The sequence below is a fragment of the Drosophila melanogaster genome, chromosome 2L, assembly GCF_000001215.4.
Source record: "Drosophila melanogaster chromosome 2L".
Lineage (NCBI taxonomy): Eukaryota > Metazoa > Arthropoda > Insecta > Diptera > Drosophilidae > Drosophila > Drosophila melanogaster.
The window spans coordinates 4,417,639-4,430,276 of NT_033779.5; the positions used below are offsets into that span (position 1 = coordinate 4,417,639).

At 41.5% G+C, this 12,638-nt stretch overlaps 1 protein-coding gene and 1 non-coding gene across 3 annotated transcripts in view; both read right to left on the minus strand.

The window, feature by feature from the left end:
* CG15431 (uncharacterized protein) overlaps positions 1 to 12,638 on the minus strand; it is a 37,291-nt gene that overhangs the window by 13,647 nt on the left and 11,006 nt on the right. The window lies entirely within an intron of this gene.
* Positions 1,339 to 1,410, minus strand: tRNA:Trp-CCA-2-1 (transfer RNA:Tryptophan-CCA 2-1). Its single transcript has one exon. It is a non-coding gene; the product is annotated as a tRNA-Trp (tRNA).

Sequence of the window (12,638 nt, forward strand, 5' to 3'; positions counted from 1 at the left end):
ATTTAGAAGAAATGACTACTGAATACTTCCCATTCATCGTAAGCAAGTGGAATGTCTATCTAGAAAATATTGTGTCCCTTTTAATACTGCAGTCAAGTCAAGCAGGGAAAACCCTCCGGCTGGCAATGCTTTCAAGGATCCCCCAGCTCGGCTCAACTTCCCCACTGTATGCCATTCACCTGACCTGTTTGCATTAGCCCCGCGCTCCTGGAGCAGCTGCATCCGCCAGCCTGCAGCAGTTGAAATCACGACGACGAAAAAAGATTAAACTGCGGCAACAACTTTGGCTTTATTTGCAAAAAAATGCAGCAGCGAGCTGGGTGGTTTGATGGCTGGTTGGCTGGCCAAAAAACAATTATTTGCTTAAACTGCGGAGGGGGGCAAGTGGGTAGTGTATATTTATTCTAAGGCCAGAGGCACCCGGCCACGCCCACGCCAACGCCCATTCACAAGGACGAATGGCGTGGACGTGGTGAGGGGCGAAATGGAGGAAAAAACAGTGACAGGCGAAATAAATTGAGGGAGGTAAATGCCAGCAGACGCCACCTAGCGGACGGTGTCAGCGAAACGGCAACATATGCGGGGGCCACCTGTTGTTGTAGTTATTTCTGCACTCGCTGCTCCCCTCGCACACTATTTCCGTCCCTGTCTGCCACTGCCGTTCATTTTGTCCCGCAGTTTTATTTCATTTCACTTTTCCATTCGCTTTGTTGGTTCTCCGACCACCCTCCGCCATGATTTTCCCATTTTCCCAGCATTTCTCTAGCATTTTCCCCTATTTTCCCAGCAGTTTCATCTCTTTTATTTCGAGCTATGTTGTTTTACGTTTTGTAATTGAATACTTTAAGTGATTTCTGCTTTGACTTTTCGCTGGTTAATTGACAAAAAACAAAACTAGTCTAAGCATAGGGCGCATCAACTTATTTTAGCTTTGAAAAGCGTCACTTAGGCGAATTGAAAAGATTTATTTGCAAATCAAATGAAAAGGTTTCTTAACAGATTCAGGGACTCAGAGGACCAAGGAGATCATTTCGGCCCACTGAGTTGTAAATAGATAAGTAATTGAGGACATTGGTTTGAATTATACGACAGAGAAAGCTGCAATGAATTCCCAGTAATGGGACCAAAGCTAACGAAACCAAAACGTGGTAAATTAGAAAAGTCCTTGAATTGCTTAATTTGTAGATGGTTTAGTGGGTAGTTATCATCTGATGATTTATAAATTAAAATAATAATATAGGGATCAGTTTTCTAGTAGTGATGAATTATATTAACTACACTATTTGCTTGCAGTTTAAAAGGAATAAGTAATGTTTTGCAAAAAAAAAACTTCTAAACTGACCCCGACGTGATTTGAACACGCAACCTTCCGATCTGGAGTCGGACGCGCTACCGTTGCGCCACGGAGTCTACGTGAAAAACGGGACCCGAAACAGAAATATAATGCTCTATTGCCAATACTCGCGTGCCTAAAAATAATACCCTACTAAATAAAGTGTAGTTGTTTTTGTTGCTTGCAGTCGACGTCATTGCGTCCGTTCACTTCAACCGCCCCCCAATTCCCACCCACCCGCAAATTAGTTTATCTCGTCAAATAAGTTGCTTTCGGTTTTGTGTTTGCCTTCAGCCAATATAATACCATTCACCATTCACTAAAATTTCTTAATATATTATGTATATAGAATGCATATGATGATAATATCTTTAATTTCTTGAAGGAATATATTTAACACAATATGTTTGTTCTTTGCTTTGTTATATTATATATTGATAAATACAAACGCTATTAACGTAGATTAGATTAGAGCAGCCATGACGTCGACTGCGCTGCCAGTGTTAGTGCAGCAGAATTATCAGCTCAGCCAACTTTTAGCGACTTACATAGGTAGGTCAAAATATGAAACTGGTTTTGCTCTATGAGAAACTGCAGTTAGATCACTGGTAACTGGTTTGGAGCAGCAATCAAGCAATAGCTAACCAAAACCAATTTGCAAAATTCTACAATGACTTGGCCACAGTACAGTAAAGTCACAATAAAGTTTCGTTGCTTAATTTAATTGCCTAGGCTATGGATGAGCTAATTAATGTTTGTTGTATTAGCACAGTCACCATGAGTAAGCATGCTAAGAAAACATATATTCCAAGTGTTCAGGAATTTATTTATTATAATCTCTTTAAAGATCGAGCGATTGAATATTTAATTTACTCGCCAACTGGCGAAAAACATAAACATAAAAAGCTGATTGAGATCTCCAGTACGCCGAGTTCATGAAATGCCAGAAAACACCTGAATTCATGGAAATGGGCTCCTATTTATAGGTTCTTGATTAGTTTGGCCCGAACTTTCCACTGCGCACTTGAATATATTCGCTATAATGGTATTCAAGCACAAATCCCCTGGGGAGCCACACGAGTCCGCCGTACTAGACCCCTCTGTACCCTCCAGACCCGAAACATATCCCCATAAGAGCACCCTGACCCCCGACCCCTGCCCTCACACACAAATACACACACACACACAGACAAAACCATTCATGCTTATGGGGCACACTAATAAATACTCAACAGTTGCACATTTGAAAATTTCTGTGGAAAATGAGCGGCAAAAAGGGCCTGGCGAAAAGTGAAACTAAATAAAAAGCGAGATATTGTCGTAAGTTTTTGAATACCCTGGTTAACGTAATCCTAAATATACAAAAATATGTATATAAATTGAAATCTTATAGTAGCAAAGCTAAATACTTTGTTAAAAATTAAACTTTTATAATAAGCTGTTTATTCTATATTATTTAAAGGATATGTCTTACTTCGATTCCTTATTTCAGACCTGTCCTTTTATGTTTTTTTCTCAATTCAGACGCAAGCTTTTCCAGCTCGTCCTTTCAAAACGCCGTCTGTAATTGTGTGGTGCAGTGTGTGCGTGCGTGTTTGTGTGTGTGTGTATGCTATTCGTGTGCCCCTCCGCATTCCTGATTGTTTGTATGTGAGAAGCGCATGGAATTGCCAGCCAGGCGCTCAGATAGCAACGTAGGCGTCCTGGCAGCTCCACGTGGAGCAGGACATCCTGGCGCAATGTGCAAATGTGGCGGGGTTTTGGGAGCGGGGGGCAGTGATGGCAGAGAGAGTACTCATTAATAAGTAAGCAGCAGCACAAAAAGAGAGACGCAGAACAGGACGAACAGGAGCAGGAATCAAGGATGAACACAAAAACACAAGCACACACACACACATAAGCTCGCATAAAATCGGAGAGTTAATGACAGCCCGGGTTTTTTGCTCAGTTAAGTAGTTACTACTGGGAGTTCCTGCATAAGCTCTACCTAATTCGTTTAAGGACAACGCATGTAGCTTTTGTCCTGCCACCCATAAGTCTGAAAAACCAAGTCGCACGGATTCTGTCTAGCACATCCTGGTTGCCAGTCCTTCCCACCAAGCAGACTTAAATAAAGTTGCAATTTAGTCAGCTTTTGGTTATGCAAATGTATGATTTCATGTCCTTGCCAAGAAAGGAGCGAAATTATTCAAGAAAATATATACTTCAAATAGTTAACACTAACTCAAGTGCATAAAAAGTTGTTTGTTTGACTTAGTCTGTGAATAAAACTTCATTAATGGCTCCGATGGAAATTTATAGGCGAAGAAGCTTGTCACAACTAGAGATATGAATTGTGGCTATGAAAATCTATAAATATCCGCGTAAATATAAAGGCAGGATCGATGGTACAAGGTGTGTTTTATTGATAGTTAAGTGTGCGCCCACTCGTGAATAAATAAATCATCGCTTTCTAGCCAATTTGTCTTTGATAATCCAAATCAATTTAGCAGCCAAGTCAAGTACTCATAACTTTGCCCATCGGCACTCTGAGAACTTTGGCTCAACTTGGTTAAGTGGCTGGAATATTTCCCAAGGTGCTTTTCCACTTTTCCAATTTCATCCTTCGCTTTCGCTTGTTTACACCGCACATCCTGCATGTGTGGATGTGTCAACAGTTCTTCTTTTTTTAATTAACTTTACAGCATCGACGGCAGTTGCACAAACTTATTTAATTAAATTTCGCCATTGAAGCAGCTAATTAGATTTTTAAAATGCCACCATTGTGCTTGCTCTTCATCTCGTTGTTGTTGTTCTTGTGGTTGTTCCTGCCTCCGATGTTAATGATGATGTTGTTATTTTGTTTGTGGCTCGTTGCTGCCTGTTTTTACTGCCCCGTGCTTAACATAATTTTTGGCGAGCTGGCCATAAAATAGTTACAATTATGTTTGCTCAGTTGGCTGCGGGCCGTTTTCGGTTCGGGCTCCCATTGAATTTGGTTCTTTTTTTTTTTTTTGGCCCAAGGACTCGCCGGATCCTAGCCAGCATAAATTTGCATAAATTTTGGGGCTCATTTCGGGGCGGCTGAGCGGCTGAAAATCGATACGAGAAATTTACAAGCGAATGGCAACAAATTAATATGATTAATTGGCACGTTGCTGGTGCATTGCAGCCACCAAAAAGGGGAAAATAAAATTAGGGTCGACAACTAGGCGGCGAAGTACCGTGCAGCACATTGTGGTATCCTCCATTTTCTTGATTTTAAATATATAGTGACCAATTCCAAAATTGTTTAATCAATTCAAGAAAATTCCTTTAAATATTGTTGCTGATGTAAGCTATGTATGTATTTTACCGGCACAATCAAATTATTTAAGACATCGAAGGACCTAATATACCCTGCTCTTTCTTCAATACCCTATGGTATTGTGGCCACTGGCATTGGGAGTTAGCCTGGCACTGGGATCTCACCTAGCACCCGACGTTCGCAGCCCACAAAATCAGAGGGAAATGCTCGCTGACAGCTGGGTTTTCCATTCGAGGTGGAGGTGGAGGTCAAAGGGCAGTGGGCGTGCAATGGGGCGGCTTTTGAGGTTACGCGCGAACGCCAACTGGTCAGAGGTGGGGCTACTGATTGACAGCACGTGTAAAAATTGATGTCGGAGGTCAGTTGGGGCATGGGTCACACGGCGGTCGTGGCAATTTGATAAAAAGCGTGGGCGCCCAAAAAGGGATTTCATTGGCTCAGTTTAACTGGGTGTTAAATTGACCAACAACTGCGGGAATAGAAAAATATCGAATAACGTTAATATCTCACCATCCTCCGAAAATATATAACACAAATACAAATAATTGTTTAATTGAGTGATTTGACCATGAATAAAATGATAATCATAAATGCAATGAATTGAAAAATGAAATATGAATGAAAGTTAAATACTAAAAAAAATTTTATGTAAACCATCACAAACATAATAACAAATCGTACTTAAAAAGTTTGCGTTTAAAAACGTACAACTCAAATAAAAAATGCTTAATTATTTTTTTCGCGAAAAAATATAATCTGCTAATTATTCTCATGCTTCGCCTATTCGAATTGTTTATTTTGGAAATGATTTAAAAAGAATTTCCCAGTTTCCAGGTGTCTGCTCATATAAAGCTTTATGCGAAGAATACACACAACGCTTTTTCCGTTCTCCCAGAATTTCTGCGAAAAACTCATTAAAAACAGTTTGCCAAACCATAATTAAGTTTGCTTCAGCAAATCCGAAACCAGTAAAGTTGTCTTACTTTTTTGTTTCTCTGAAATGGCAACGAAAGCTTGAAGGCGGATCCCAATCGGCCATTTATCCTGAAAAGTTGCCAAGTTGCCGAGTATTTTTGCATAACATTCGAAATTAATTCAAACCAAGCTTTCGGCATAGTGAACTCAATAATTGCGCTTGTTAAATATTTAAGAGCCAAATGCACACAACGGCCCGAGAAGAGACAGGAGCAGCAACAGGCAGGCGGATACAGACAGGACTTTATATAAGCAAGGACGAGCGTGGCCAGGATGTTGGCTGGTTGGCTGGATGGCAGGCGCAACTATAAAATTCATTGAGAGCAAAGTTAAGCGCAAACTAAAGCAACAAGTTATGCAATGCCACGGGGGAGGCAAAATGCGAAAAGGGGGCCGTGATATCGTGCCGTGTAAGCGTCACTTAAAATGAACCGAAGCCGTTGCTAAAACGTGCTCCGTGCGCACTTGAAACAAGAACAGATTTAAGTGCACGCCCCGACACACCCACACACACACCCACCCACACACACCCACATCAAAACAGACACCCACATTCACGTACATACACGTTCATATTCAGCCAAGGCTGCTCCGATATTTTTGTCACTAAGCATTGGGACCTCCTGCTCCGATCCGCCTGCTGACAAACACTCGGGCGTATACGTAATCTGGCTGCGAGGGCGGGCCAACGGGGCGTATACGTGCGCGTGCTTTAATGAATGTGCTACTCTGTGTGCGATAAGAAGCCGTTCTGGATCTCTGGGTCTGGGTTTGGCTCTGGCTCTGGGTCTGGGTCCCCGATAATGATGAGTATCATTAACTGCCTGCTGTTGACATTAAGTTGCCTGGCCCCATTGTCCTTAAATTCCCCTTACATTGTATCCGCACCCCCGATTCCTTGTTGTGCACTTTAAGGCGATTTTTCACACAGCCCTCAACCTTGACGGACGCTTTTTGCAATTCTCTCAATTTTCCCTTTATGCCAGCCATTTTGTGACATTTCCCGTTTTGGATAAACGCATTTCGCGCAGCCTTCGGCGACCAAATAAAAAAAAAAAAAGTAATACGCAACCTTTGACACTTTTGCAATCAAGGCAGCAAAACGACCACCAAATGCACCTGTATGGGTGTCATTGTGGCAGGCGAAAAATAAAAAGGACTCTCAGAGAAGCTTTGGGTTGCATAAATGCATTATGCTGAGCTCACATATTTTCCCCCTCCATCTGCAGGAGAAGCTTACTTCTTCAGTTTGCAAAAGAAAACATATTTTGTACACGTTTATGACATCACTTTGAGTGCAGCTGGCTACTGACATAATTCTACACTTTCAAGATTATGATCTTGAGCACACTTCACACTATGAATGAAAATGGTATTTCCATCTGGCATAAGGATTATTATTGCGGGCATTTGCAAGTTAAACACAGCTATAATTCCTTTGAAAATATAAATATTTGACAAAGCAAATAAATCAAAATATTATTATAAATCGAATAAAATTTTATTTAGCGCCGAGGTAATTTCTTTATCGTATTTTCTATACTGTTAATTTAATTAATTTTTAATGTAGCTCTTAGTAAATATTTAATGTTTAGGCCGAACCATGCCATTCAGACTGCTTTTCGCTATGCCAGAGGCAATTTGAGTACAACAATTGGAGAAATCAACCAGAAATGCGGTGGTGCAAATGGCGAGCAGTGGAAATAGACCAACTATCAAACCGCATTTGTTGGCTTTGGCTTAACGCAGTTCTATCGATTTGCCATGCCAGATATGCTGCACGCTCACACACAAGCGGACACGGATACATAGAGCCTCACACACACACACACACACAGATTCGCTGATTGCTTTGCCGCTTTTGGTCTGTTTTTTCAGGCTGCCTCTATTTTTTGCAGTCATTTCCTTTCATACTGCCATTCATTGATATATGTGAGCTATGTGTGTCCTGCGTTTGTGCCAAATATCAAGGCAAAATTTCCGACTCTGCCAGCTGCAAACTGCACTTGCTTGGCAGAGTTTACACGGTTATCTGATAGCTTAATTTGATTTGCTGCTCACAGATACTCACTCACTGGCACACAAAAGGACTTGCACTTGCACCCAAACAATGCCACTTCATGTCCCTGTATCTCTTTTCCCGCCTGTGGTTTCCACTCTCGATTGGCGCTGCCTTTGATTTTCATTTCATTTCCATTTCTCCGTGCATTTTATCATTTTCGGTGCAATTTTTCATAGCATACTTTTGGGAGTATCGAGTACTTGGTGCCCTTGTTTGCATGCAAGTGCTTACAATTGATAAATGATCTGCTTTCAAGCAAATCATTGGCAAATGAATGCATTTGAGTACACATTTCATGTTGCCAGGAGTGTACTTAAAAGAATTTACATGTCTAGCTTAGCCATTCGTTTGCATGTTGTCAAGGGTTACTTAGCCTGAATAAAATAATCAAGATTTGTAGTTAGCTGCATAAATTTCTGAAATTTATTCAATTCCAACAAAAGTCTGAATTTCGAGTTATATAGAGTCTGCATAAAGTTTATTACATATTTATTTCGTACCATTTTTACGCGCCCATGCCACGCAGTTCGCAGCTTTAAATTAACATTTTTTAATTAAAAACAGAGCCGAAGAGACTGGCAGACAGACAGGAGAACAGGCAACAGAGTGCTGCACGTGGCGTATGAGTGATGTGAGTTTGGGCCTCAGCTTGGATGTGGGCGTCCATCACCTGGAGCATTTGTTTCGCTGGAGGAAAATTATACTCGGCTATTAAGCATGTATACAATATGGTAGATGGATTTCAAGATCCCTTTAAATATATTTCCCCTTATTGCTGGGCATAAATTATGGAAATGGCATTTCCATTTGTTGTTTCCAGCTGTCCTCTGGCACGTGTCCATAGCCCATTTACAAGTCCGTCCGCTGCATGCAGGCACACATCCGGTCATCGAACGTGCCGTCCATGGTCTCATCCCCGTTTCCATTTCACGGCGATGGCTTTGGGTTCGCAGCCTTGGGCAACTGACCCACAATTGCAAAGATAATTGAGAGCCGGCGGAGGGTGATTAATTACATCTCCGAAATCTTCGAGAAAAACCATGTAAATGAAGGACGCAATGGTTAAGCAGCGAAGCTTACAGCCTTCAAAAATTAAAAATGGTTTTAAGAATGAAGGTACTACATAGCCGCAAGAACAGCGAAGTATAATCATGAGTTAAGCCTTAAAGTATGGTAAAATATTTGTTTGTGCTTCTAATAAATTTTAAAATTCCAGCACCTTAATCGACATTTCTTGCAACTTTATACCTTGCATCTTTTATGTTTGCAAAACAGCCATTCCCCCTGCCTCCTTTGAAGCGCGTTTTACATGCATGTGGCCCCCGAAAACGAGCGGAAATATGTGTATAAAAGTGTATGTACATAAAAAATAAACATTACTTATGCTCGACACGTTGCCGTTGCCCGCTGACGATGGGCTTTTGTCGCTGCAATCGAAGAGCTCGCCCGTTCGCCAGTTTCACCTGGTCGTGCGCATTTCCCAGCGTTTGTGTTATCGTTTACCTGTCTGTACAGGTGAGAGCCTGCGGGCGGGAAATTCAGAGTCGTTGGCGATAAAAGCATATATAACGCATACAAACACGCGCACACAACACATCCACATTCAAATTGTTTGGGCCTCGGCATTGGCAATTTGCTATCACAGTGTGCTCTGTGGAAATCGCAAATTGAATACGAAATTGAACTTTCGCCGATGGGAGATGGGGGTCATCGGAAATTTGCCATAATTGCATTGAATGTCGATGACATTGAGCACAGGAAGCAATTGCAGTAGCCTCGCGATGGAAAAATCTCAATAAAATAGAACATATCACGAGGGCCAACTGTGATCTGTGACTAGGAACTTATTTGTGGCACTGTAGCGTAAAAGAATCCATTCTTATCGCCTCGCATCAGACACAATCAATAAACATCGCGTATACGCAGCGTGGCCTGCGAACAAACACGGCGCACAATTCATAAGTGCCACGCCTGGCTGGCTCACCTGGCCGGGCTGAGCAGTTTTTTTTTTTTTTTTAAACGGATCAATATTTTCCAGCAGCAGCACAGCCCTTGGCTAAGACGTTGACGTGGCAGCTGTGTGTCCTTGCAAGGACAATTGTGTCGCCACGTCCCGCCTCCTTGTCCCACATTTCTGTCCTGCGAATGTGTGAATTTGATTTTTTCTTACTGCTTTACTGCCTTCTGGTTCTTTTTTTTTTTTTTGGTGCCAAGGCCCGACAAAGGACTCGACTTTGACCCGGTCCCAGTTTGGGGATTCCACTCTCAAGTGGCAATTAGTGCGCCATGCCACGTGCCGTAAAATCAGCCAAAAATGCCCATGAATACACTTAGAATATATTCATTTGCCGATTGCTTTGATTTTAATTCAATAACTATAATTATAATTTTGAATGCCAAGAGAAAATGGCATTTTTATCCTTAGTATATACCAAATAGTATAGACGTTTACCTTGAACGTAACCAATCCAAAGACCCAAACAAAACAAAATCATTTAACAAACACCAATGTAAATATCATCATCATCGGTGAGCAGCTAAAACAACAGAGAATCATGTTAAAATAGGCCACATTGTTTACGAATTGCGAAAACTAATGGCGTTTAAATTACAAAAGTTCAATTTATGTCCAAAGCCTGCAAATGCCAACGAAATTCCAATTCGAAGCGGAAAGAAGATGTCAAACCGAATAAAGGTATTTTAAATTTAAAGAAAAAGATACCAATTTAAAAATAAATAATATTTTAAATGCTTATATATATAGGAATATATATTTTTGATCCAAAATGAGCAGTGCATTCGAGGTGGGATATCTAAAACGGCAACCGCAACGTTTCGCCAACCGCAAATGTGGAAAACGTCTGGCAAAAAATTGGCTCAGCTTTGATTAATTAACTTAAAACAGCTATTGACATACGTGTGAGACAAAAACAAACACAGCCAGAGGCCAGCAGCACACGGACATTGGCATTGGCATAAATTTAATTGAATTGTGTGGCCCGATGGAAAGGCAGGCGAGGAGGTGCCACTGCAGTTGCAGCGACTGTCCATTATTGAACTGGGCCACCACAGAGTGTCCCACATGCTGGATGTGAGGGGATCGGAGGAGGTGGACAGCCAGATATATATATCTTTTTGTTCTGGACATCCCCGACTATATGGACATGCCTTAATTCGTATGGAAAACGCTTCTGCACTGGCTTGTTCACCCAGCAAACAATTAATGAAAACGGCAAATATTTATCCGATCAATATGTGGTGGTCGGTCGGGGAATGCTCATGGTCAGCTCAGCAATAAAAAAAAACCATTAAACAAATATTTTCAAGTGATTTTAATTCAAATTTGAATTGGGGGATTCATTCATTCTAATGGAATTGAATTGCCAAATAAAATACTAGGCTGCAAAAACTTGTCTCTTTCGCAAAATTAGTTATTATTATTTCTTTGTTTTCTTATAATATCAGCCAGTGATTGGGCTATTTCTGAGGCATTTCTTTTTTAATTTTGAGGATGTGTAAAAAGCATTTTCGATCGATTGGGATTCGAGTCCATTAGGCAGCACTACTGACAGTTCCTGAGAGCCCATGGCGCGTAATTGTTTCGTTTCGCATTGTTTGAATTTGGTTTTGGCTTTGTTTTGGTTTTTTGTATGCAGGCACCTAAAAATAGCCAACAAATCGGCACGAGCACGTTGTCTATATAAATACATGTGTACAAGCCAAACAAACGGGCCAGATTGGTATACTATACTATACTACATATTGGGAAGGCATTTAGCTGATGACTACACACATAAAAGTGAAATTGACCAAAGGCAGCAAAGGCGAGCCAAACGAGCCATCAAAATTGAATGTGAATCGAAATCTGGTGAGCTCCATTGTGGCTCCTCGGGTTGCTCAGGGGTCTCGTATGGGGACCAGGTCCTGGACTCCAGAACGGGAATCCTCTCGGTGTCCACCTTTCCTGGTTTTTCGGGCTCTGGGCGTTGATTGGCCAGCCCACATGCAAAAGTCAATGGCAGACAAAGTTCCGGCCACCTTGGGGCGTTCTGCCCTTTGCCAATCATTCGCAGGGTCAGAACAAACAAAATAAAAGGCGAAAAAAATTAAATGAAATCCCACTGAAACCGAACTCGAAGCCCATTAACTGCGCTCGAGTGGATAACCTTTTTGTTTTATTTTTTTTGGGCACCGACTTCGAGTGGAATTTTTAATTGCGTGAAGGAATAATGTTCGGCGATGGAGGCTCGAAACTCATTTCAAAGAAATCAAAATTCCTTCGAGTAATGTTCGGGTTCCGAAAAATATAACTGGCGCGCATCCTTTGCGTCCTTGACCACCCACTTGTTAGCCTTGCGCCTTCATGGACGGCAAAACAAAGCCAGGTCGAGCGGCACTGTTCACAAATTCGGTGATATCATATATAATATATAAATAACAATTATGATTTTATAAAGTCATAAGATATGTCCTCTTATCACTTATATATATATTATTATTCCCAACATTCAGTTCATTAACTCCGAGCTAATTACTTCTTGAACAGCTATTTTCTCAGTGTAGTGGAAGGGCAAGGGCGCTTCGGGCCGTGCCACCAAGTGCTGCTTTGCATTTAATTACGCTTAAAAATTAATTAATTTCTTTTTTGTGTGGAGTGACTCGGGTCTCGACTCTCGAGTCCTGAGACATAATCAAGCTGCCGCTGCCAAAGAGGACTTTAGTGGCGGCGTCGCCACCGACGCCTTAATGTATGCTACATTGCGGCCACTTTTATCTGCTTGGCATTATCCTTGTACTTGATGCTGGGTGGTTGGGCGGTTGGGTGGTTGGCTGGTTGGGTGGTGCGCACTTGTGTGTCTTAAATAATTCAACAAGCGCAGTTTCGCGGTTTCCACAAGCAGCAGCAAAAACAACAGCAGAGCGCCACGGCAAGTCAAGCATTGTTAAATGCCAAGGATAAATTCGCAGGTCTGGGTTAATCC